The sequence below is a fragment of the Petaurus breviceps genome, unplaced genomic scaffold (genome assembly GCF_028583685.1).
Source record: "Petaurus breviceps papuanus isolate PSGF00001 unplaced genomic scaffold, PetGlider_PUasm1.0 37, whole genome shotgun sequence".
Lineage (NCBI taxonomy): Eukaryota > Metazoa > Chordata > Mammalia > Diprotodontia > Petauridae > Petaurus > Petaurus breviceps.
In genome coordinates this window covers 46,144,014-46,166,321 of record NW_027186296.1, presented here as the reverse complement: position 1 = coordinate 46,166,321, position 22,308 = coordinate 46,144,014, and the positions used below count along the sequence as shown (strand labels likewise).

General features: G+C 37.3%; 1 protein-coding gene across 7 annotated transcripts in view; it reads right to left on the bottom strand.

Moving 5' to 3' along the window:
- OTUD7A (OTU deubiquitinase 7A) overlaps nt 1-22,308 on the bottom strand; it is a 420,410-nt gene that overhangs the window by 276,596 nt on the left and 121,506 nt on the right. The gene's annotated exons all lie outside the window — the stretch shown is intronic.

The following is a 22,308-nucleotide window of genomic DNA, read 5'->3' as shown; positions in this document are numbered from 1 at the left end:
CACATACATATGTATTCATGTATTTATATATGTATGTGTGTATTTTATTGTTACTGAGTTGTTTTTCAATCATGTACAAGTATGACCCTATTTTGGAGTTTTCCTGGCAAAGATACTGAAGTGGTTTGCCATTTTCTTCTCCAGCTCATTTTACAGATGAGGAACTAAGGCAACACATGGTTAAGTGACTTGCCCAGGGTCACATAGCTAATAAGTGTCTAAGGCTGGATTCAAACTCATGAAGATGAGTCTTCCTGGGTGGCAAGTTGCCTCTTACTCATTTTACTTATTACGAGCAAACATTGGGTTGATGTTGCCTTGGCAATATGGTTGCATTAATAGATGAACAAAACAGAGGAATTGCTCTGTTAAGGCATTTTTTAATACACTACGATGCTGTTGCATAGCTAATCAAAAGAGTGGTTTCTGGAGATGAGTTTTCAAAAATCCAACTCTAGATGCTATCCTGGCCCTTTATAGAACAAACACATCAGAAAAAGAAAAGAAAGTTTCCTTTTTTGGAAGAGATATCTCTATGTCAAGTCTGACATAGAAATGATGATGATGATGATGATGATGATGATGATGATGACAATGGTTAACATTTATATTATACTTTAAGGTTTACAAAAGCCAAACTTTAGTTGGTGAAACAATATATGAAATAAAATGTGCAAAGGTAGGCAAGTACCAATTTGGCTAGGTTGGGCTAGCTGAAACTTTATTTGACAGGCAATAGAGAGCCACTGATGATTTAATAATAATAGCTAACATTTATATAGCATTATATGTGCCAGGTCCTGTGCTAAGCAATTCACAAATATTATCTCATTTGATCCTCACAACAATCCTGAGAGGCTGATGCTATTATTATCCCCACTTAACAGATGAGGAAACTGAGGCAAACAGGGTTAAGTGACTTGCCCAGGGTCACACAGCTAGTAAGAGTCTGAGGTCAGATTTGAAGTCAGGTCTCCCTAACTCCAGGTCCAGAGCTTTATCCACTATACCAGCCCTTAGAAAAGTCAGTCAACAAACATTTGCTCACCAACTAGTGTGCACAGTATCCTACTAGAGACCAGGGTAAAAAGCACTTATAATTGAAAAGCAGGTTGATGTGGTAGTTAATAGCACTGCACTTGAAATCAAGAAGACCTGAGGTCAAATCCTGCATTAGAAATCAATGAATGACCCTGCCACAAGTCAAGGCTGCAGTTGTTTATATACTTTAAACACAGTAACACTTCAAGGTCTTTCCTGATCAAAAGACCTTTGCCAAATTAGCCTACCCAAGTTAGCTAGGGTTGTTGACATTCTTATTGGGCAATAGCAAATGTTTCTATAGGCTTTTACTTCTCATTTGATTCTCTCTCTCTCTCTCTCTCTCTCTCTCTCTCTCTCTCTCTCTCTCTCTCTCTCTCTCTCTCTCTCTCTCTCTCTCTCTCTCTCTCTCTCTTTCTCTCTCTCTCTCTCACACACACACACACACACACACAAAATGCTGTGCATTAGGTGCTATCATTATCATCATTTTGCAGATGAGGCAGCAAGAGTGATTCTTCCAGAATCACTTTATTACAGGATTTGAACTCAGGTCTTCCTGACTCTAAATTCAGTGCTTTGTCCACTCTACCACCATGTCTTCCAACTATGAGAGTAAATCCCTCAGATTCTTTGTTCAAATTATTAAAACAAACACACAGATGGGGTGGGGGTGGGGAATGCCACTAATCCATGAGAATGGATTCATTATCTCATAACAGGGATTAGTGCTTGGAAGGAATGATAAGAACGTTCTGGTGGACAAATAGGGGTGAGAACAGGGGCATAAGAGAAGGCAATCTCTGGTGAGATAATAAAGGTTTCTGGAGAGCTACTGCATGTGAAGAAATTGATGAAGACAAATCAGTGTTGTACAGTTCACACTTTTGCCAAGGCCTTGCTAGGCACCCGACTTAAGAAATTAATTGGATCCTTGCGTTCAATGAAGTTTTGACCTAAGAAGATTGAGTACACAAAAAAATAAAAGTACCAACATGTCCAGATTCAGCAAAACAACATTGTAAAAACTGAAAACATGCTTGCAAGGGAGATACAGGGTGGGGAAAGAGGGTTGAAGTTAGGTGAGACAAAGTGAGGGATGGCTTCCTTTATCATTACAGGACAAAGACTGACAGAATTACCTACTAATAAAAAGTTAGCATTAAAAATTAGAAAGCCTCTGCATAGCCATAAATGATCTTCTGTAGCTCAAAACTTGGTTCACTAGTCATGTTTAGCTATGATGACACCAGTCGGGAAAAAAAACCAAACTGCATATATACTCTGTCTGTGTCTGTACATAGAGATTGTAGGATTTGCAGATCACCTATTATGTTTCTCCTCCCACCTCTTAGCCCTACATAATTTATTTTACAGAAGAGGAAACTGAGAATCCAAGGGATTAAATGACTTTCCTGGGTCACATAGTGAGTAGCTCACAAATTACTAGCTATGTGACCTGGAAAAGTCATTTAATCCTAATTTGGCAGATAGGTGGCACAGTGGATAGAGCACTGAACTTGGAATCAGGAAGACACATCTTCGTGAGTTCAAATCCAGTCTCAGATACTTACTATAGTTGTATGACCATGGACAGCAACTTAACCCTGTTTGCCTGAGTTCCTCGTCTGTAAAATGAGCTAGGGAAGGAAATGACCAACCATGCCAGTATCTTTGCCAAGAAAAGCCCAAACAGAGTCACAAAGAGTAAGACACAACTGAAATGACTCAACAACAGTCTACAAATTGGTTTAACTAACTCTTTAGTTAACTGTTGAATTCCATGAACTATTGTTTGTCCAAAGAATCACTTTTACTAAATTTTTTTCATTTTTAGCTGGTCACTCTGATGTCCAGATTCAGCCTGTGTGACTGTCCCTGCCAGCATCCTCCTGCCATGTTTGTCCCCAGCTGGAAGATGTCATTTGGTACTGCCTCCCGGCGAGGGTCAAGCAAGTGAAGACTGTGAAGGGCACAGAGGTGGGTTGGGGTGAGTCTTATCAGCCAAGTCTGCTGCAACTTCATGAGAATTCAAAATGGTGGCAGTTCATTCAAAATGAAAGGCAACATATTACAAAGCACATAGGATCTGAAGTCCAAGGGCTTTAAGCTCTGCTGCATACTACCTGTGTGACCATGGGCAAGTCCTTGAACTATGCTGGGTTTCAGTTTGCTCATCTATGAAATGAGTTGGTTGGACCAGAGGAAGGCCCCATCTAGCTCTGATCCTATGTTCTTAAATGTTCCAAATGTCTCACCTGATTATTCAATTCAATTCAAACTAGTTATTATGCAGAACGTCTTCAGGCTCTTGTCAGTAGAGCACAAGTTCTAACAGGTGCTACAAAGCTGGAAAGGCTTCAAATACGGGCACAGTGACAGATTGGTATTCAAAGACAATTCCTAGTTAAGTACGAACAAGTGTAAGGCAATAAGTATTTATCAGACACTATGTACCATGCACTGTGCTAAGCACTGAGGATACAAATACAAACCAAAAAACAAGTGTCTGCCCTCAAGGAGCTTAAATTCTATTGGGGAAGACAATATACAAAAGGGAGATGAAGGCTTGGGTACAAGGCATAATTTTAAACTCCAAAAAGTCATGAACAGAGCCAGGAGGAGAATGAAGGTTGGCCAAGCTAGGCCTCTCCACAAAATAGAGGCCTCAGCAGGCACTCAACTCAAGGTGTCTGACGTAGTCGAGGGATATTCCAAGATGCAAAGGCCACAAGGCTTGTTGGATATTCCAGGGTGAGGAGGCCATACAAAGTTCCAGCATGAAATAGCCACTGGGCTATGACTTTGAAAGCAGGAGCAAAGTCCAGAAGGAGAATGGAGGTTTATTACCAAAACACTGGTCATAGCGTATTTAACTTTTTGGGCACAGCAATTCAAAATACTTTCTACTAGTTTGTGGAGGTCTAGGTATATTTGTGGGCATGCCCATCTTCAGAAATCACACATCTTTTAAAACTTGGTTCAGACACATAAAATATAGAGATTGGAGAGAGAGAGGAAGCAAATGGTCCTAGTTTCCTCAAGAAATTCAGACTATTAACTGAAGGATATGAAGAATGCTCTAAAGTAGGGGACAGCCCATGGACCATATAACCTGTTTTTGTAATAATCTGAGATAAAAATGGCTTTTACTTTTAAAAATACAATAAAACTTTATTTAAAATGTAAAAAAACCATTTTAAGGGACTTAGCTATTTATAGTTTATAAACAATACTCTAAAACCTCAACAATCCTAGTATTTGTAAAGACCCTTGTCCTCAGTTACTTTGGAGCTGAGACCTCCACAAAGATCAATAGAAAATTTCACCAAGAACCATATAAACTAGCTCCTTACTTCTGTTGACAGAGATCTCATTTTCTTCACTTCTGTTACCAAAGTAACTAAGGAGACTCTGGAATGAGAATAATTTGCAAGTTCTGCTAATTTTATGCCTTCGGTAAGGAGTGTCATCTCTGCTTGAGCAATCAATTTGCAACATTTACAAACTGTAAAGAATATGCCCAGTGGACCAAACACAATTTGGTATAGGGTTGTCATTTCTTTATTTCCTAAAAATAGCTGAAATGTAAAGTTTCCAAAGCACTTTACATACATGATCTCATTTGAGTTTGAGAACCAACAGGTGAAGTATTCTGTTATCCCCATTATGCAGATAAGGAATCTCAGACTCATAGAGATTTGTAGTTTAGGCACTCCTGATAATAAATATCAGAGGTGGGTCTAACCCAGGTCTTCCTGATTTTAAGTGTAGCACTGTACTATGCTGTCTCTAGAAACCTCCTATCTCTTTAATCCCTAATATTCAAATCTCTTCTTGTCTCAATCTTTGTCCTAGAACTTTCAGGGCTTATTACAAATGGTATTTTGCTCTATAGAGATTCTCGGAGAAATGAATTTTGGGAAAATATGTATGGAATGTCAAATCAGAAGGAACCTTAGAGAGAAGATTCAGTTCAAACTCCTCATTTTACAGACAAAAACTGCACCAGAGATATTGGTAACATAGCCAAGATTAAACACAGAACTTTGGGCCCACAATCCAGGGCTCTTTCCACTATTATGATCTTTTCGGTTTTGCTCAGACACATTTCTGTTTGAATCAATCTCCATACCGAAGCAATCAGCCAGTGAACAAGGATGTAAAAGGAAATTATAATCACATGTGAAATAAGAGTTACATATAGGTAATCGTTCTCTTTTAAATGATGAGCAAAGGTACACAAATCAAACTTTTATAAATTCAATATATTCAATATGACATATTTTAATTTTAAAGATACTTTATCTTCATTTCTGATTGGTAATGGCTTCTAAACATTTATGTTTCATTTTTCCATGTCTCTCATTTTGCAAGTCAAACATTTAGTGATTTATAAACAAACATTTGCATGCACTAATGATCCAAGCAGAGTATAGTAGATGAACTGCTGGACTTAGAATATGGAAGATTTGGGTTTAGATCCCATGTCTGATGCTTACTAGCTGTTTTACCATAGGTAAAACATTTAATCTCGCAGAACCTGTTTCTAAATCTATTAAATGAGAATGATTCCCATTTTATTCTTGCTGGATAAGAGTTGTTACAAGGGTCAAATCTGATCATATACATAAGAACATAGGCTCTCAAAAGCAGCACCATTCCTCCAGTGACCCAGGCTAGAATCCCTGTAGCCATTCTTGGCTCTTCCTTTTCCCTCAATATCTATATAAGAGCATTTGTGAATTCTTGTGGATACTACTTCCACATCTCTCACAAATATCCTCATCTTTCTACTTACCCAACCTTCATCCTAGATCAAGCCTTTAGTATCTCTCACCTAGACAGCATTCTAACTGGTCCCCCACCTATCTTCTACACAGCTTTAAGATTAGTATTAAAAACACACACACACACACACACACACACACACACATTGAATCATTTTGCTCTCTTAATTAAAAAAATCTTCAATGTTCCCTATTGCCTCTAGGAGAAAATACAAAATTGTAGGCTTGGCATTTAAAGCCTTCCACATTTTGGTTCTCACCATTCTAGGATTATTTCATGTTATTTCACTTCCCATACTCCTCACTGCAGTCAAAATGACTTCCCAGCTTTCCCCTCCATACAGTATTCCATCTCCATCTTCTGGTCTTTGCATTCATGGTGCACCCATGTCTGGAATACACTCCCTAACTACCACCACCTCATGGAATCCCTAGTTTTCTTTAAAGCCCAGCTTAAGTGCCACCTTTGCAACAAGGCAAAGATCTTTCCTGGTCCCACTGGCTGTTAGTAGTTTTCCTCTTGAAATTACTTTTACTTGCTTGCTACACATTTTATCCCCCACCATTGGAATATAAGCTCCTTGAAGTCAGGAACTGCTTTATTTTTGTCTTTATATCTTCAGTACCTAACTCAGTAGTACACAAAGGTGATGCTTGATAAATGGTTATTAAATTGAATTAAATTCAGTGTTTCTGAAGACAGAGAATTAAAGAAGTAGCAAGAAATGTTTGCTCTCCCTTCTGTTTTCTTCTCCCCACTAAGGAATTGGAAGTCCTGAGCTCATAAATAAGTAATTTCATGGACAGGGAAAAGTCAGTGAAGTCAGAATGACTTCCTAGCTTCTTTTCAACTTTAATTTCATCTGCACAGTGCCTAACACATTGTAGGCACTCAAAGATTTAAATATGGAAATATATTATCCCTATCTTCCCCTACCCCCAATCTTGAATGTCAGTAGAAACCAAGAGTCAGTAGAAACAGATTTTATTCTTAATTCTGCCTCTAAATAGTCATGTGACCTTGAACAATTTATCTGATTTTTTCTGAACCTCAGTTTCTCATATGGAAAAAAATAAAGGGATTGGATTTAATGAATTCTAAAGTATCTTCTAGTAGAAAAATTCTCTTCTAGGACTCTCCAATATACTGCTCATAAAGAGTTTGTTTAAATTTTATTTGGGCTAATAACATACAATTGTTTCCAATTTTTACTGTTGGAGGAGGAGGGAGTGGTTGGAAAATATAAGAATAGGAGAGGAAGGATGCAAAATGTAAGAGGAAAAGTTTCAGCTGTGTGGGTGGTAAAGATAGGAACGAAGAACGAAAAGATGGATGTTGTCCAATCCCATAAAATAGAAATCGTGTAGGATGGAAAAGGAAGTAGAAGATGATTTTGTATCACTGGTAACCCTCTTCATCCATTCAAATTTGAGAGATTTGGGCCTAGCAACTAAAACATCTTTTCTACATAGAGCCTCAGAGGAATTGTCTTTTAAATCATTAAAATAACTTGATGCTATTGTGGGAAACTGTAGTCATCAGGCCACTTCTATAAGAAGGCATAATCCATGGTAAAATGGATGATACATGACTTAGCTGCCTAAATTACCAAATTTAAAGGACAATTTGCCATGGGCAATATATTAAAGCCCACAAGCGACTGAGTTTTCTTAACTTCTTTGATTACGTATAAAATAAAATTTTACATTGCAACTGGTCACAACTAAATGCCAAACTTTACTCTTGCTACATGTTCAAGTATCTTGTGTAGTCCTTGAAGACATATGGTGACTATAGCTCATTTCTGTAGTCTAGTGTATACATGTCCATGTTTCTTACAAGAAGAAAAAAAAACTTTGATATTCTTTCCAAGAATGACATCGCTACAACTGGATTTAAATATTTTTTCTTCACCAATGACTCCTTTGTTCTCTCTGCCTTAAAACCAACACAGGTCCCTGCTTTCTTGAAAAATCTTCCATTTAATCCTTTTGTTCTATCCAGTGAGCATCCTGTTTTTCTCCTTCCTTTTATAGTCAAACTTCCCAGACTAATCATCTATACCCATCACCCTATTGCCTTTTCAACCATTTCCTCTTTAGTTCCTATTACTATCTTAAAATCATCTTCTTAATGATCTCAAATGCCCTCCTTCCCATTAAACTCAATGACTTCTGTCCTCATATTTTTTGGAGGGTAGGGGGATTTATCTTTTGCCTGTGGTATTGTTGACACTTGCAATCAAAAATCTGGGTTTGAATCTTACATCTGTGACTTTCTGACTGTGTAACTCTGGACAAATCATATAACTTCTTGAGCCTTAGTTCTCATATCCACTTAAACACACACACACACCTACACTGCCTACCTCGTAGATTTGTCAAAATGATCAAATGGGATACTTTCATAACTAAATCTTTATCCTTATTAACCACCCACTCTTGAGATTCTCTCTTTCCTTCATTTCCATGACATTACCCTACTCTGTCTATCCCCTATAACTCTAGCCACTTACCTTATGCTACATTTCTGATTACTGTCTTCTTCCTCTTCCCATTTCAAAAGTTCCTATATAGCCCTTCTGTCTATGTGCTTTGTCTCTTCAGATAATCTCTCCATTTTTAAAGTTTTGATTAGCAGTGCTATTTTTATGACTCCTAAGTCATTATCACTAAATCTATCCTTTCTCTAAAACTCTGGTCCCTATTTCTAACTGTTCAATGGACATTTCTATTTGAATGTCTTACCATATACTCAATATGAATAAACTATTTCCTATACCCAACAAACAAACTTACTCTTGTTTACAACTCAAGGAAATAGAACCATAGGTACAGAGATAGAAACTAGTCCAACCCTCCAATTCCCCATTTCATAAATGAGGAACTGAGGCCAAAAAGTTAAGTGATTCCTTAGGATCACACAGTGGAGGCTGGATTAGAGGCCAAATCTTTCCTCTTTGTGTTCAATGAAACCACTGTTCTCCCAGTCATCCAAGCTCAAATGTAGAAATTTTTCATTCTTCCTTTGCCTTCGGTCCCTATATCCAGCCAACAATTCTAGTACATTTTACATTCAAAATAACTCACATCTCTTACTTCCCTTGTGTTTGTATTCCCAACACCTAATCCAAGGCCTTCAGGTGGCACACATTTAGATTTTTTCAATAGCCTTTGTTACCTGGTCTCATTCACCTAAATCTCCCTATTTCATTTCTTCTCTATCCCAGTTAATAATTTTCCTTCAAAAACTATCATTTTAACCATTATTTTACTACCTGCTAAAAAAGCCCCCAAAAGTACATATACACACACGTGTGTGTATGTATAGATACATACATATGTGTATGGTTTGCGCGCACACATGTATGGCACACATATATGTATGATATATACGCATGTGTGACAACACACATGTGATATATGTGTGTGCATGATATATGCACATGTGTGATACATGCACAGTTATGTGTGTACATATATGCATATATGTATGTATAGACAGACAGGTAGATAGATAGATAGAGAGAGACAGACAGACAGACAGACAGACACATAAAATCTCCACTCTCATTTCCCTCTGGCCCTCCACTCAACATGTATTCTCCTCTTTTCTCACCAACCCATACTCATTATCCCCTTTACTGGCTCTATATTTTTACTCACACTGTACTCACTGCTTGGAATATCCTCTCCTTATCCTACCCACATTTATCCGAAATCCATCCAAACTTAAAAACCCAGGAATAGGTCCCACTTTTTCTAGGATGACTTCCCTAAAGACGAGCTCTTATCAATATCCTCTTCGCTTAAATCCCTATAGGCACTGTGGTCTGTGCTAAACACCTTAAGACTCACCCAACCCCCAGATCTGTGATTTCACTTATATTGGTAGCTCCAAGTGAAGAAATTTCATCTACCAAAGCAGAGAGGCAATTACTCGGTGATTTATAGTTGTCTGAGGGCACTGAGAGGTTAAGTGATGTGGGGAGAGTTTCATAGCCAGTAGGTGACAGGCCCTAAGGCCAGACCAGCTCTCTACCCATTAAGCCATGTTGCTTTTCTCACTTAATTATACTGATTTCTGTTTCCAGCTATGTAAGACTTGTCCTTCAAACTAGATTGTAATAATACATTTCATTTACATTTAAAGGTCCTTGAGATCAGAGACCACCTTATACTCTGGAATCCCTATAGTGCCAAGAATAATGCTTAACATGTTATAATTGCTAAATAAATACTTGGTCATTGAATTATATACAGCCACAAAGGATGGGTAAAGAATGGGGCCTAGAAGGTTTGAGTCACTTTTCTAAGAACTCATTGAATTAGTCATTAGATGTCATTAAATTAGTCAATTAAAAAAAACATTACTTATTGGTAGTAACAGCAGAGTCAAGTATGGTAACACTACATTTATCTGGAATTTAGACTTCTAGCAACCCTCAACCCTCTGGGCCTGGAATTGCAGGGAAAAGCCTTCTGAGTAATACTTTTCACAAAGTCTCAGTGTATTAATTCAGTTCAATTAAGTGCCTTCAATGTGTCAGGTTATTTACTAGATCTGGGGATATAAAGATATCTAATAACACTTCTGCCCTTTCTGAGCTTACACATTCATAAGGATGAACAAATATGCAAACAAATAATTATTTACACAGAGGAAGATGTGATAAGCACAGACAAATACCTTGAAGAGGGAGATGTCACTTTTACAAGGCTTGATGGAAGAGATGGCACCTGACTCTTACCTTGAGGGACTTCAAAAGATTAAGAAAGGAATAGTGTTGGGGAGGCTAGGTGGTGCAGTGAGTAAAGCACTGGCACTAGAGTCAGGAGGACCCGAGTTCGGTTCCTGCCTCAGACACTTAACACCCATACCCACCCCCCACACACACACACACACAAAACTAGCTGTGTAACCTTGGGCAAGTTACTTAACCCCAATTGCCCTCCAAAAGGCAAAAAAAGGGATAGTGTCCAGGAATCCATTCTAAGCATGGAAAGGGGATAGGAGGCATAAGAAGAAGAAGGGGGATGGAAAAGTGGCAGATACAAATGGAATGAAGAGCATTTGGATAGAGCTGGGAAACAAGAGTAGCTGGGAGGACAATTGGATGGGTTAAAGCTGGAAAGGTAAATTGAGGCCAGACTGTGGCTCCAACAAAATTTTAATTAGCTTGGTTTTCTGTTTTCCTAGCCCACCACAAATTAGAAGCGGTCAACTAGGAAGGCTATTAGGCATACTGAAAGAAGTGAAAAGTGACAGCTCATTAGCAAAAAATTGTGGTGTTTGAAAATTATTGCAAGGAAATTTGGAGTCTTTATTTTTATTTTCAGGAAAACAGAAAAATCTGGGCAATGTATGAATTACAGTAAAGAAATTTGCTACAAAAAAGTGGGGATAATAACAGAAAAAAGAAAGAAACATTTATTTGGAGATGGAGGAGGTGGGAAGTCACTTTTCTGATGATGTAACAAGGTCACTAGGTTATGAAATGTATTAATCTGACACATTTTAATTAAATTTTGTTATTTTAAATTTAAAACAAAGTATTAATCAACAAGGAGTTATATCACCCCAGATTCTTAACCCTTTTTTGTAGCATGGACCCTTTTGGCAGTGTGGTAAAAAATGGACCCCCTTCTCAGAATGTTTTATAAATGTCTGAAATAAAATACATAGCAATAAAACTAGTTATAATGAAATACAGTTATCAAAATAGTTGACCTCAGGTTAAGAACCTTTGATTGAGTCATAAATGATTTTCCAAAGCATTCTCTTGGCTCTCACCTGCCCTACTGGCTGATCCCAGCAGAGGGCAACTCTGTGGACCCCTGTTTTCTCATGTTGTTGCCAATCTGGCTTCCACACTGAATATACAGCCTCAGAATCTTAGGAAGTCTACTTCCACTCTCTCAGAATCTCAAACAAACAGAAGTTTTGCCTACCCCAAATCTATTTAAAAACATACTAAGACCTGCCCTCAAGAATATTTCACATTCTCAGAGTACTGATCCTAGATCTCTTGTTTTAGCCTTCCTAGACAACAGGGCCTTAACAGAATTCTATATTTTGCATTTTCATATTGTTTCTTGTGTTTCTTGAATCAGCTTATACTCTTAGGGAATTACATAATTTTTCAGAGATGGGAGGGACTATAGGGGCTATATATATATAGTCGTCTAACCCTACCACAATATATCAGACAAGTGGATTAGACAGTACCTTCAGCTTTTTAATAGCTCTGATTGTTAAGGTGGGGATTTTTCCCCTGTTCATCAAGCCTAAAATTGGTGTCATTGCACCCTTTACCAATTGCCCTCTGGTTTGACTCCCTTGGACCACAGAACTAGACTAATATCTCTTTGCCACAGCCTTTAAATACTTGACAGTTATGTCCCTCTAGAATCTTCTCTTCTGAAAGCTATGCATCTGCAGTTACTTGGGAGGTTGGCCTAAATGAGCTTTGAAATCTCTTCCAACTTTAGAAATATGACCTATGAATCGTCATCATCTTGGAGACCTTATCACCAGCTCTATGTCCTTCCTCAATGTGGCCTGGCCAGGGTAGACTACAGTGGTATTATTGCATTAATATTCCTCGATGCTAAATTATTTTAAGACAACATTAAGTTTTTTTTCCCCTAGTCATTTCATACTGTTGACTTATATTAGCTGTCTACAAAAATCCCCCATATCCTTTTATTTAACTTGCTTCACAGCCAAGTCTCCCCATACTTATGACATTAATTCTTGAATCCAAGTTTAAAATTTAACATTTGCTGTTATTTCATTTAGTTTCATCTCGTTAAATTTAGTCCAATTTCCTAGCTTGTTAAGATGTCTATCCTGACTGACATCTAGTGTGTTGTCCATCCTTGACAACTTGGTGTCATCTGCAAATATGAAGAGAATGCCATTAATGCCTTTTTATAAGTCACTGATTAAAAAAATAAAGTTAAACAGCACAGGATCAAGCACAGATCCCCGAGTCATTCCACTGGATACCTACTTCTGAATGCAAGATTTGTATGAATGTGAGGAAATGATAGAGATAGTATCCAAATTTGAGGAATAAGTTAGTATTCTAATTTCAGTGGATTACAGAGTGGGTAAAAAGACTGGAAAGAAGGAAGATTGTGAAGGCCCTTAAATAGCAGGGAAAGGAGTTTGGTTTTTATTCTCATGGCAATTAGAAGTTCCTAAAGATTTCTAATGATGCTACAGCAGTAATCAGGAAAAAGTTAAAATAATACTGTATAACCTTTCCTTAAAGGGGAGGGGAACGAGTATTTATTAAACACCTACTATATGCTAGGGACTATGCTAATGGCATTACTGATATTATGTCATTTGATCACTTATTTTAGAAGGTAGAGAAGTGTAAAACAAGTTTTACAAATATTTGTATACGCACACAGCTAAAATGGGTGGTTTTGGCATTTAAAGAGCTAAGCTTCTGTTCTCTTGAATAATGGTGTCAAAGAGAAAAAGATGGGTCTGTGGCTGCATGTTGACTTAGAAAACCACAAATTAACATTATCTATGTTGTGCAATATTTTTATTTATTTTGTTAATCATTTCCGTATTGTTCAGGCCTCACTTGGGAGTTTTACAAACACAGAGTTTCACACCTCTGATTGAGAAAATGCATTGTGGGCAAGCTTGTAAGGAAGCAACCAAGGAGACTGGGTACTTTAAAATGTAACCAGTTATACCCAGAAAGATATTTTATTACTTAATCCTGAAAACAAAAATAAAAATAAAAACCATGTCCCTACCAGCTAGATTCTCTTTTATTTGTATTTTTTTTATTTTGTTTCTTTATAATGTGAGGTTTTTCTTTGTTCCCTTTTCTTTCATTTGTCTATTTCACTACTCTATGAGAGGCATTGTTACAGTAAATCTTAGAAGAAGAGGAAGACAGATACCTTCACTGGAGATTAAAAAGCCTAAAAATAGATGTGGCTCTTTTTCCACCTAATTTTCTCAACAAATGCTTTAATTCGGGCAGGAGTTTTTATATACAATATTGAAGAAATGGAGACTCCATTTAAAATGTGATAAGGGAAATGAGTAGAAACCTAGGAAGTTTAAAGCAAACACAGTATAACTAAGTAGGCTAGACTGACTATACTGTGAGGGAAGGGAGAGAGAAAAAAGGATGTATTTTTTTTTTTTAATAGCTAGCTTTTACATATCAACTTAAGGTTTGCAAAGAGCTTATTTCTGTTTAGCTGTTTTATTCATGTCAAACTCTTAGTGGCCCCATTTTTTTTTTTGGCAAAGATCCTGGAGTGGTTTGCCATTTCTTTCTCCAGCTCATTTTACATAGGAGGAAGCTGAGGCAAACAGGGCTAAGTGACTTGTCCAGTGTCACGCAGCTAGGAAGTTTCTGTGGCTAGGTTTGAATTCAGGAAGATGAGTCTTCCTGACTCCAGGCCTGGTGTTCTACCCACTGTGCCACCTAGCTGCCCATGCATATAAATAAGAATGAAGACCTCTAGTAAGATGAAATTCAGTATTTCTTGACATTGGTAGAGTGAGTAGCCTCCCCATTCTTCCACTAGATATCTCTGATTTATAGAGTTTTTCTTTATATAAAAATCTAAATCTGCTTCTCTCCATTGCTTCTAATTTTGTCTTCCAGGGTCAAGCAACAGAAGGGAAATCCCTATTTCATGTGACAAGTATTTAAATACTTAACAATAGCTATGATAGTTAAACCTGAGCCAGGCTTACCATCACTAGTTTCTCAGACAACCTGGTTTTTAGTCCCATCATGACTTGGGTTACTCTCCTCTGGAAACCCTTTAGCTACTCACTGTCCTTCCCAAAATATGGTGCCTAAAAGCCAATACAATCCTCTAGATGTGGTTTGACAAGGGAAAACTACAGTGGCTCTGTCACCCCTGCATGTTTTGGACACTAGTCTCCTCATAATGAAATCTAATAATTCCTTAGCTTAATAAGCTGCAATATCATACTGCTGACTCATATAGAGCTGACAGTCCACTAAAACTCTCCATATATTTGTCCCAAAAACTGTTGTCTAATCCCATCTCTCCTGTCCTATAACATGGAGTTGAATTTTAAAGCCAAAGTGTAACACTTTACATGTAAAGTTTAAGTTTCCCCTTATTAGATTTGGCTCACAAAATGTTTATTAATAATTGTCAAGACATCTAACAATGTACATTATATATTTAGATAGCATCCCTCTCTGAGGAGGGACCATAATGTTCTGTGACATCTCTAAATAAGCCATCACAATACTGTCATAAGAGAAACATTTTCAGGCTCAACAAGTATATATTTTATAAATGAGGGAATTGAATCCTAAAAGTTATATAGTGAGTGAGAGATACCAGGGAAGTAACAGAGTGGGGAATGAAAGAGAGAGGGAGGGAGAGAGGAAGGGAGAAAGGAAGGGAGGGAAGGGGAGAGAGAGAAAAGAAGAGGAGGGGAGGAAGAGAGGAGGAGGAGAAGGAGGAGGAGAAGGAGGAGAAGAAGAAGAAGAAGAAGAAGAAGAAGAAGAAGAAGAAGAAGAAGAAGAAGAAGAAGAAGAAGAAGAAGAAGAAGAAGGAAGAGAAAGAGGAGGAAGAGGAGAAAAGGAGGAAGAGGGAAAGAGACAGAAAGACAAAGATAAGGATTTGGGTGTTCCATGAAGGTAGGGACCCATATTTTATCTAAATTTTGTAATTTCCCCAGTGCCTAGCATAGAGTTCTCTGTACATAATAAATATGTACTTAATTTTGAACACAGCAATAGCCCCAGGACTTACAAAGCTCTTCTCACAAGAGTTAAATCAGCTATTCAGTGTTAAAAGCAATAGGCCTTTTTTTTTGGGGGGGTGGCGTTTAACTCATGAAAAGGGAGTCAATGTATCTTAACTTGAATAGGAGCACGAAGGAGAGAAAGGGGGAAAAAACTAGGCCACCAAAAATAAAAGACTTTCTTAAGGGCTTAATAAATGTTTATTAAATTTAATCTCTGAATCAGATCTTACAAAGCACTTTGTATTCTTCTCATGCCTTATCATGATCTATCTTGTATTAAAGTTATTTGTGTTATGCTATATATTTCCTACTACTGGTATTATAGGCTCCATGAGGAAATTGTCTGGGTCTTATTCACCTTCATATATCCCTGGCACAGTTCTCTGTACACAGCAGGTGCTTGATAAGTGCCTACTGAGTTGAATTCGCAAATACTTACACATTACAGAATCTTTGTATAATATAGGTGTGTTTTGTAAATTTAACTACATATGTGTTGTTTTTCCTTTACATGGAGACTCAAGTAAAGAGGCTTTAACCCATCCAACTGGTACATTAAAGAAGGAGAAATATTTAGGACTAAATGTCCCATCATCAATGTCTGTGGATATTTTCTAATACAGGGAAAGAGTTCTATGAAGCTTGAAGGCATAGCTTCTAACACAATGCTGGGCACCCAGTAAGCTCTCAATAAATTCTTGTTGACTGATTAATTCCTATAAAGTTGAAGGATTAGCTTTATAAAAAGATCTCTTAGGTAGTATTTCTCTCAGGCTGTTTTTGTTCCCCAGTCCAGCCCTGAACATATTGGATTCCTTTCCCCACAATAGCAATTTTATATTCACCCTTGCCCAAAGAAACCATCAAAAGTAAATGGTGCATAAATAAAGTTTGGGGTTTTGTCAGTTCCTTTTTTTTTTTTTGCTGGGCTTTGCTTCTTCCCCAGCAGCCTACTGAGCAGCATATCCTTTAGAGAGTGCAATTAAATACTTCCAGAAGCCGGGTGTACATCCTGAATGACTGGTACGTTTGTGTGGGGGGCACGGAGGAAGTGGCATAAAACAATTGCCCGATTCCCTTGTTTGTTCCCACACCAGGAACAGCTGGTTACCACATGAGAAGAGAGCTACTTAGGGAAATTAAAGGAGAAAAAAGATGGGCTGGAAGAAAGGGAAAGAAAAAAAACTGGTTGCATTTTCTATCACCTTCATATTGCTCTAAAGAGAGCACAGGATATATCTCTGGGGAAAATAATTTCTAGAGATCCCTTGGGAATCTATAAATCTACTGTGGAGCATATGTATTACAGGAGGCACAAAGCATTACTGACTGATAAATGGGCATGTCATAATGCAGAAGAAAATGTCCTCAAATTTGTTCCTAAAGCAAAATTCTTAGAACTGCCCATCTTTCTCTTCACAGCTGTCCCTATTCTGAATCCTACAAGAAGCTTTAGGTGCTGATCTTTTAAGACAGAGGGTATGTCCCTGTTCAAAAGCCTTAAGAGTAGCAATACAATCAGTCATACAAGGGAAGTGGGGGGTATAAATTAAGCAAAATCCTCGACTAGGAAATGGGTATACAAAGGGAGGGAAGAATGGGGAGGGGGAAAGAGAGTGAGCATGTGGGAAGAATTGTATCAAAGTCGATTAAGCAAAACTAATGGTAGGGACATGAGAGGATAATGTCAGACTTTTTCAATGTGTCACAATTGATTTTGCTACATTTTTTTCTCTTCCTCTTTTAAAAATTCCATGTTAGAAGGCATGGCTCTAAGGGTTCTCCAGTTCCCCTTATGTGTGGTATTTCCCCATTAGAATTTAAGACCTTTGAGGGTACAATGAGGCTGTCTTTTCGGTTTGTATTTGTACTCCCAGGCCCAAGCACAATAAATGCTTAATAAATACTCTAAGAATAAACGTTGATAAATCAAAAGTATTTTCTCAGACATGAAACTAGGTTTAGGCAGGCTTGATATGCCTAGATTCTCTTTTTTATTCCTTTTTTTTTAATTTGGTCTCCATGGAAATTTATGTCAAAGTAGTGGGGATAGGATGGGAGAAGATGAGGTACCCTGGTTTCATTTGCTGTATATCATATATTCCATTTCCTTTCTCTAGGAAAGGATCCAAGGAATAATGAGAATTATAGATGGTTAGGAGGGAGGAGTAGCAAGGGCAAACAAAAGAAGATTTCATAAAATGTTTCCAGACATAAGCTCTGAAAGCTACTTGCAAAGCTGCTTAAGCCAGCATAGTAATGGGGCAAGTAATCAAGAACAACTGAAATGGGAAGAGTTTGTTTCCTAAACTTTTGACTTTAAGAATAACAGAATAGGGCAGTGAGCTGAAGTCTTGTCTGTACTGCCAACGGAAATAAGTGGCATCAAGAGAAAGTGATACCTTTATTTATTAATAAATATCCCAAAGACAATAAGAAAAAAAAGTGGATGAATGACATTCAACCCAACCTCAGGACCTCAGGTATCAAAAGAGAAACTGCATGTTTCTTGCCTAAATCTGAAGGGAAAAAAAAAGCCAGATGCTTGACTAGGATTCCAGTGAGTCTAAAGAAATATCCAAATACATTCAGTAACTGTGGTTTGCTTGGGATTCTTTGTGTAACAACTTGGCAAATTCCTTTATGCCCTAAGGAAAGAAAAGGGAAGAAAGAAGTGGTTTGTTTTGATCCATGAAGACAATTAAGGAAAAAAAAAGCAATATCTTGTAAAGCCAAACAGTGATATCTTTGCAAAGAATTGTTATAAAAAATGTACATTTTCCTAACACTTTTTTAAGGGTTCACAAATCACCTGACATACATACTGGTGAAGTAGATAATGCCAGTATCACAGTTTACAAATAGAAGAACTGAGGCACAGAGGTTAAATGACTTGTCCAAAATCACAGCTAGCAAGGAGACTCAGGATTCCAACATAGGTCTTATATGTGTAGGTGGAGTGTTCTTTCCTCTGCACCCCACTGTCACCCCCTAGAATGTTAAGACCTGGAAGGGACCTGAGATATCTTCATACCCAACCTCTTCATTTTGCAAGTGAGGAAACAGGTACAGATTGGAAGGGACTTTCCCAAAGTCAGAGTAAGTGAATAGCAGAACCAACCCAGGTCTACTAAATTCTTGTCCAGCGCCCTTGCCGTGTCATTGTGCCAGCTTTCTAGGCCACCACTGACTCAAGTTTACCTTCAAGGAGAAGTCAAAAGACTCAAAATCTTTCGTCAAAAACTCCCTTGCATGCTTCCTTTTGTTTACAGGATTAAACACAAATCCCCTAGCCAAGCATTCAAGATCTCTACATTGTATCTCCAAATTATCTTTTTTTAAGCTTTATTTTACATTAATCTCAATGTTTTAACCAAACTATACCACTTACTTCCCTAAATTTAACCAGTCGTCTACTACTACCTCTGGGCATTCACAAAGGTCATCCTCCATGTTGGAATGTACTTACTTCCTCCCCAACACTGCCTTTTGGGATCTTCCCCTTCCTTCAAGTTTGAGCTCTGTTACAACGTTCTCTATGAAGACTTCCAGACTCCACATTCCCTTCCAGTGAAAAAGATTTCTCTCTTTTTAAGTCTTCTTAGAGCACAGTGCATACATAACTTTTTACTTACTCCATCACACTCTATCTTATAATGTACATAATGTACTTGTGTGTACAAGCCAAATCTCTCTATAAGCAAAGACTACCACTTTTCCTCTTTGGAGTTCCAGCACCTACTATAGTTGTTTACACTTACCGGGCATTTAATATACACATATTAAAATGAATGAAATGTGAAAATCTTTTGAAAATAATTTAGTGAAAGACATGAATAAAAATTGCACAGGATGGCAAGGCATGAATAGGTTGTAACTTGCAATGTTTGGATGGTGTCCACACTGAAGAGATCACAAACAGATGCATCAAAGTATTATAATTAATAATATTGATATAATCTGATATGGTGCAGTTAGGTAGCACAGTGAACAGGATCCTGGTGTCAGGAAGACTCCTCTCTCTGAATTCAAATCTAGTCTCAGACACTTAATAGCTGTGTGACCTGGGGTAAGTCACTTAACCCTGTTTGCCTCAGTTTCCTCATCTGAAAAAAATGAACTGGGGAAGGAAATGGCAGACCACTTAAATCTTTTTGCCAAGAAAATCTCATTCATAAAGAGTCAGACACAACTGAAAAACAACTCAGCAAAAAGATAAAAGAAATCTTTTTTTTTTTTTTAAAGCAATTGGGGTCAAGTAACTTGCTCAAGGTTACACGGCCAGTTATTTCTGGGTGTGGTGCTAAGTATCTGAGCCTGGATTCTATCCCCAGGTCATCCCAACACTGGGGCCAGTGCTCTTACTCGCTGTGCTACCTGGCCACCTCGATAAAAGAAATCTTAACTTATAGACAAAACATTGAAGTCCATCTCATCCCACAAAATGTTAGAATAATGTAAATAAAAAAATTTGGGATGAATAAAAATCATTTATCAATTAGCAATTCAAAGAAGTGAGGTGGATACAAGAGTGAGCTAGACCCAGCTCATAATGGCTTGTGAGCCAATTGTTAAAATGTTACAGATAAAGGATCAATTTATAATTTTGTGGATTGCTTAGACTTAAGAAGGTGATGGAGAAAATATTAAAAATGCAGATTAAATTTCATGAAGTGTCCTACATACAATGGTTATTGTTTTTGTTTTTTTCCAGAGAACTGATTGTTCATCATTTGCCTACACACCCTGGTTCAGCTTCTCTGTCATTCCCAAAGAATAGGTCCAGGCAACCCATGACTCCCTCTTTTACCCCAAACCAGACAACTGAGTGGTAACCTCAACTTGTTAATATGGTTACAATATTTATAAGATATCAAGTAGTTTGGGTTCTAGAAGAATCAGGCTACATTCAACATAGAAATACATGTTATAGGGAAGACTAACAAGATGTATTCTTCAGTTTTTGAGTTTCCAGGAGAAAAGTACCCAAAAAATATAAATAAAAGAATCTGGAACAGTTACTGTAAATGAGGTTATGTCCTCTGATGAGCAACCAAACAATGAAAGTGTTATTCCTGACCCAAGAAAAACAATGAGCAGACTTTCTCCTCTAAACAACAGCAAAAATATACAGCATTGAATGGTATGAAAATTTCTTTACAAAGCATACAAATACAAATTGTGTGAACCTTGATAAATGCATGAAAAATTTTTTGTAAGAAAATCAGTTTATAAAATGACTAGATGTCACTGTGGGATTTTGGCAGAGAGGGGAAAAGCATCTTTGGAAACCACTGAACGAAATTACAGCTTTCTTTTTAAAAAAATCATTGTGAATGTAAAGATTCAGAAGATATTTGGGATAAAGAAAAGATTGACATACTTGTAATGCACAGAAAATGAGGAAAATTGGCCTCTCATACTAAGCTCTTCATCATTTTTCTATTTTTATAGCATAAGCAGAAAAAATAGTTCTATGTTAATCCTAGTAGTTATATTTTTCCTGTTGAGATAGGAAAGCTCTTGGTAAAAAGGATCTCAAAGTTCCTTTATTCATGAAAGGTATATGAAAATATTTAGAGAATGAATATTCTGCTAAATTTAACATTTTAGTTACTTGAGAACAATTTGGTTAATTGAACAATTTGGTTAATAGCCAAAAGTAACAAGTATGGATTACTAATTATCAAAGAACTAAAATACAACTAAATGTACTTCATACTAAAACCCTACTGAAGACAACATGGCATACTAACTAGGAAGAAACATCTGGGTTCAGGTTCTACGTTTGACACATATTGGTTGTGATGGTCAAGTCACTTAAGCTCTCATTGCCTCAGACAACTCTCTGAGACTGCTACATTACAGACAAATTCATGATCTGCATCAGTAGAAGTACTTTCCACATTGGGAGTTCCCTACATTGATGAAATCACAGGCTCAGATCAATGAATCAAACAAAAACTGTACCAAGAATAACTGAATTTTTCTTTGATGATTCAGAGGATATTTTAGGGTATTTCATAGCATTACAGACTTAGACATGGAAGAAGCCTTAGAGAACAGTTATCAAAAATCATTATTTTACATATGAGAAAGTTAAGGCTGAGGACAGCTAAGGATCACCAATACAGAATCCCAGAATGCTATAGGTGAATGGAACCTAAGAAATCATCTATTTCAAGCCTTTATGGATGAGGAAGCTCATCAGTGATTGGCCCCCAAAATACTACTTATCATTGGAAAGAGGGTATTCTGATTATTTGAGTTTTCTGGATATTTAGCTTCTAGATAAATGAGAGTCTATTAAATAACATCATATTATTTCCAATTCCTATACTGTAGAGGATGGTAAGCATGACTTTCATTTTGCCAATGAAGAAAAAGACAAGAGGCCTTATTTAATATAACGAATTCGTACTTGGAATTAAGAGTGGTACCAGCCTTCCCCATATCACCAAAGGTTGAAAACCATTAGTCATTGATTTTTCACAGTGCCTGGCACATGAAAAAGCACTTCCAAGTCTCTTTTTACAACTGCATCTAATATACTGAGCTTCCTAAAATCCTATGTCTTCTGAAAGGGGATTATCTCAAAGGTTTCCTCCAGCCCCACTTACCTTTCCCCATACTCTAACTCTTGCACATCAACTTATTTTTAAAAATTTAACTGGATTGATTATGACTTGGCAT